We start from the raw sequence: 5000 nt of genomic DNA, 5'->3' as shown, positions 1-5000 counted from the left end.
TTTGCCACTGTTTTTGTCTATTTCATCTGTGTAGCAAGATCTACTCATAAAACAATGGCTTTGAAATGATGCTTTGTATATTCTTACATGAAATGGTTTTCAAATCAACTTTAAGGTAAAATTTACATAAAATAAAGGCATCCATTTATATACAGTTCTGTATATACAGTATACAGTTCTGTAGGTTTTGACAAGTGTACATACTCAAGTACCCACCAATGTAATTAAGATATAACCGTTGCTATTATCCTAGAAGGGGATCAGTGACATCCCAGGTGGCTTCAGAAGGGAAGAGGCTGAGGAATCTCATGACCCTGTGCTGCTTGACCTCCCTTCCCACCTTAGCACTTGCCCTGCTGTGGCCATCCTGGCACCTCTTCACTCCCCTCTCCAGACACTGCCTGTCCCAGATGGCTCTGCCAAGAGCCCCGTCCCTCCATAAGTTCCAAGTTGCTTGAGTGGCCTGGCTTTGCGTTGTCTACCCTCTCATGACCTCTGGGGGGAAACGACCATCTGATGCACAGACACAGACCAGCAAAGATACCTTGCAGGCCCGGTGGCCAGGGAGTGTGCAGACCCTGCTGGTGCCAAACCTGCCCACTTGGGCATCAGGGGTCTTGAACATTCGCCACTCAGTGCAGGGCCCATCCAGTGCCAGACACCTGTGAGAGCCGGAAGTTGGCAGCACTGGTGAGTTCAGCGGAGGTTGGGCCGCTGACCTTGAGCTTGCCTTTTGGCGCATTTTTGTCATGCCCTTCACTCGTGCGCTTTTCAAGTCGTACGTCCAAGGATGTGTCACAAGCATGCGACAAATCAGTGAGTGCTTGGCCTCTGAGGAGGAGGCAGCTAGGAGGCCTCTGCAGGCTTCTGAACATGTAGTAATAATGTACAAACTGAGCTTCAAGGGCCACTCCTACAGCCGGCTGCACTCCGGCCTAGACATCGCCAGCCCATTCACCCACTCGCCCATTCATCCACTCTGGGGTCATTTGCTGGCCCTGAACCTCTCCTCGGTCTTGTTCACAAGCCATTGTTGTACCGAGAGGGCTGTCTTTACCCCTCTGTTTGACATCACCCTTGAAAGGCTGTGTGCCATCCCACAACTCAGAGCCCCTCTTGGGGGAGCCCCCTGCTCCTGTCCTGGCTGGACTCTTTGAAGAAGCTGGTTCCCTCTCTTGGCAACTGCATGATGTTCAGCCCCTTGGGAATGGTGGAGTCTTCCAACAGGGGCCCAGGCAGGCTTCCTCTGCCTTGTGAGCTGCTAGACTTCTTTAGGAGGCGGGCCAGTGCTATCCAGTCACAACCCTCCCCCCCCCCCCCTCTTTCCTTTACTATAAGAGACGGAGCCCAGGGCTTTAGCAAAGTGCCAGAAAGGCAGAGCACAAGAGGAAGACAACCAGAGAAGTAGCCCTGCCACCACTGCGTCTCATCCCCCACCCCCAGAGCAGTGAGAATGTATCACCAGCATCTAGGCTCCTGCAGACCTCTGGAGTCTTCACTGCCTTTCATGCAGTCTGGGGCCTGTGAAAGGAAACCTCAGTTCAAGCTCCCAGAAGACAACTGAGGTAAGAAATCCCAGGTGTCTCTTAGCTGCTTCCCTGAAGTCCTTGCCATCAGTAGCTCGTTACAGCCAGAGGTGTCCTGCCTGTTTGCAGGAGTGAACCAGATGAAGCAGGTCTCTCTAGCCAGCCACATCCTGATCCCTGCTGTAAAAGAGGCGGAAAGTGCTGGGTGAAAATCAGGCCATTGGCCCAGTTCTCCAGCCTCACTGATGTCAGGAAAAAAGACACAAGGAGAGAAGTTTCCAAAGACAGTGTGCAGTGAAAATTCTCCACCCGCAAAATGGAAAAGGTCAATGTCACCAAAGCTTCCTTGCCTGCCAGTGCCGCTTTGTAGGGTCAAGGTGAACTAGCCCTCTCTCCTTCCTTGCCCCACTCCCTCCAAGCTTCCTTGTATAGCCATTGGTGGAGTCCTAGGCTTGAGAAGAAAGCTGAACTCCAGTGGAACCATGAGGTCTTGGAGGAGCAAACTAAAGCCCCTTCAGACTAAAGTGCCACTCAGCCTGCCTGCTCTTTCTCTTGGCCTGTGCAGGGGTCTGCAGGCTCCCAGCCCTCACCCACTTCCTTTGTAGAAGCTGGCCACAACCGTGTTATTGGTTGCCATTGACTGGCCCATGCAACAGGTCCTGTTTGCCTCCCTGCACCTTCCCCACACCAGATAGTTATTATGAAATGAGATGTACAGTGCCTACTCCCCTTCTTTTCCCCCCAGTCATAGCTGTAGCATTTTATACTTCTGAATACTCTCACCTGCTAGCATCTCAACCCTCCCCTCCAGGCCTTCCCCCTGCAGAATGGAGTCACCTCTTCCTATGTGTGTGGATTCTCTTCCCTTGTTCTTGTGGACCCCTTCTCCATTCTTTGCCCTCAAGCTCATCTCTTTGCCAGTCACTTCCACTGTTGCAGCCAGCACATGTGACTCAACCAGCCTGCCTGCTTTGTTTTTTTTTTTTTTTTTTTTTTTTTTTTTTAAAGACACATTTATTCAGCGTCATGATCAGACTATTACATTTAGCAATCAACAGCATGGGTGCAAAAAAAAAAATCTACATTAAAACCCTTTGTTGGAATGCTTTACACTTTCCACAGAACAGAAACTAAAATAACCTGTTATACAATTAGTCACAAATACAGTCCTCGAGTTTTTTGCCCATACACATGAGTATTGTCTAAAACATGTCTTCTTTGTAGCAGCTAGGCCCTGCCACCACTGTGCTTGGCTGAGTTCACAAATCTGTTGTAACCTGTAGCTTCCCTGTCACTTCTCTGGCTCTCCTCTCCTGCTAAGCTTTGTTTCCTGGCAGTAATTAAAACCTTCTGCCACTGCCATAGCTGCTGCTGCTGCTGGAACCGCCATAGCCACCTTGGTTTCGTGGTTTGGCAAAGTATTGGCCTCTACCACCATAGGGGCCAGAGCTTCTGCCTCCAAAATTTCCTCCTTTCATGGGTCCAAAATTTGAAGATTGATTGTTGTAATTGCCGAAATCATTATAGCTTCCACCACCTCCAAAGTTGCTTCTATCATTACCAAATCCGTTATAGCCATCCCCACTGCCACCATATCCACCACCACCTCGTCTGCCGCCAAAGCCACCTCGCCCACTGAAGTTTCCTCCATGGCCAAAGTTGTCATTCCCACCAAAACCACCTCCACGACCACCACCGAAGTTCCCAGAACCACTTCGACCTCTTTGGCTGGAAGAAGCACTAGCCATCTCTTGCTAAGATAAAGCTTTCCTTACTTCACAGTTGTGGCTGTTCACAGTATGGTATTTTTGAATGACAATCTTGTCTACAGAGTCATGGTCATCAAAGGTCACAAAAGCAGCCACTGCCTCGGTCAGTCATGATTTCAATCACTTCAATTTTCCCATACTGTTCAAAATAATCTCTTAGATGATGTTCTTCAGTGTCTTCTTTAATGCCACGGACAAAAATCTTTTTCACAGTTAAGTGGGCACCAGGTCTTTGAGAATCTTCTCTCGAGACAGCCCTCTTTGGTTCCACAACTCTTCCATGCACCTTGTGTGGCCTTGCATTCATGGCTGCATCCACCTCTTCCACAGTGGCATACGTGACAAACCCAAAGCCTCTGGAGCGCTTGGTGTTTGGATCTATTACCACACAGTCCGTAAGCGTTCCCCATTGCTCAAAATGGCTCCTCAGACTCTCATCGGTTGTTTCAAAGCTCAAACCTCCAAAGAAAAGCTTCCGCAGCTGTTCAGGCTCTTTGGGAGACTCTGACTTAGACATGACGGTGGTGGGAGGGGAGACTTTCACGATGCTTACTCGGCGGCATCCACGGGCAGAAAGGCAGCCTGCCTGCTTTGTACCTGGGTGGAGCTGATCTGGACACCACGTCCCTATCCCAGGCTTTCATCTTCAGGTCTCCCCCAGACTCAGAGATAAGCTTCCTCCTGCTTGTCCAGGCATATTGCAGTATGCAGCAGATATCCCCAGCCTATCTACATTTATGGTTAGCAGCTTCACTCCAACTCACAACCTCCTCTTTGGCCCACGGGTCACCTCTCAACCCCCATTTTGGGCCCCTGCTGAGCAGTAGCCAGGAGCTGCTCTCCTCAGTGCCCCGGTACATACTGGCTTCTCTCTCACTGTTACCATAGCCGCTTCCCCTCCAGTAGCCAGCACATCTGCAGACTCAGCATCCAAACCCACCTTTGACTCTGATGAAATTGATATGGACGCCATGACTCCTTCCCTGGCTGCCATCTCCCCATCTTCCCCATCTCCAATGAGAGTTTTCCATTTTCCATTTTTTATGGCCCTTCCTTGTTCCGAGAACATCCCGCCCAGTGGCAGCACTGCTTCAGCTCTGATATTCACCAGCTGACTACACCCTCAGTCAGCGACCCACGTACAAACTTCCACCTTTCCTTTGACGTGGGAGAAATCACACAGCCAACATTTGTTCTCCTGGTAGGCTAGAGCCTAAAGCCACCAACTGCGACAGCTCTCTCCCCTTTGGAATCTTTGCAGCCCCAGCACTGGCTCCAGACTTAGCCTCTCTTGTAGCCCAGCCACCCAGTGGAAGTGTGGCCCTATCAGTTTTTGTCAGTTTGACCTCCCTCTGTTAGATCTTTGGCATCCCTGTCGGTACTCAGCTGGCCTTTTGTGATACCCTGGTGTTGGCGAAGGCCTAACCGAGCACCAAAGTCATGGCCCGGTTGCAGCTGGAGAGGCCAGCTCTATGGAAACAAACCTGTCTTAGGAGACACCTTCCTTCCTGCCAGTGGTCAGGTGCTTGGGTCTTCCTTCTCATCAATCCATGACCATCCAGAGCACTCCTGCTACTACCAGAGGAGACAGCACTGCTGAGAAGAGACATGTGCCAGGAGACAGTTACTCCTTGTGGTCACATCACCTGAGGCCCTTCTGATTAGAACACATCTGTAGGCAGAAGGGCCAATAGCATATCAGTGT

General features: G+C 50.4%; 1 pseudogene; it reads right to left on the bottom strand.

Annotated features, from left to right (window-relative positions):
- Positions 1-2550: 2550 nt before the first annotated feature.
- LOC109264497 (heterogeneous nuclear ribonucleoprotein A1-like) lies at positions 2551-3851 on the bottom strand (annotated as a pseudogene).
- Positions 3852-5000: the final 1149 nt, after the last annotated feature.

The sequence above is a fragment of the Panthera pardus genome, unplaced genomic scaffold (assembly GCF_024362965.1).
Source record: "Panthera pardus isolate Hobbes unplaced genomic scaffold, ASM2436296v1 HiC_scaffold_22, whole genome shotgun sequence".
NCBI lineage: Eukaryota > Metazoa > Chordata > Mammalia > Carnivora > Felidae > Panthera > Panthera pardus.
Note: the sequence above shows the minus strand (reverse complement) of the source record. Positions and strands in the feature narration are given on the sequence as shown.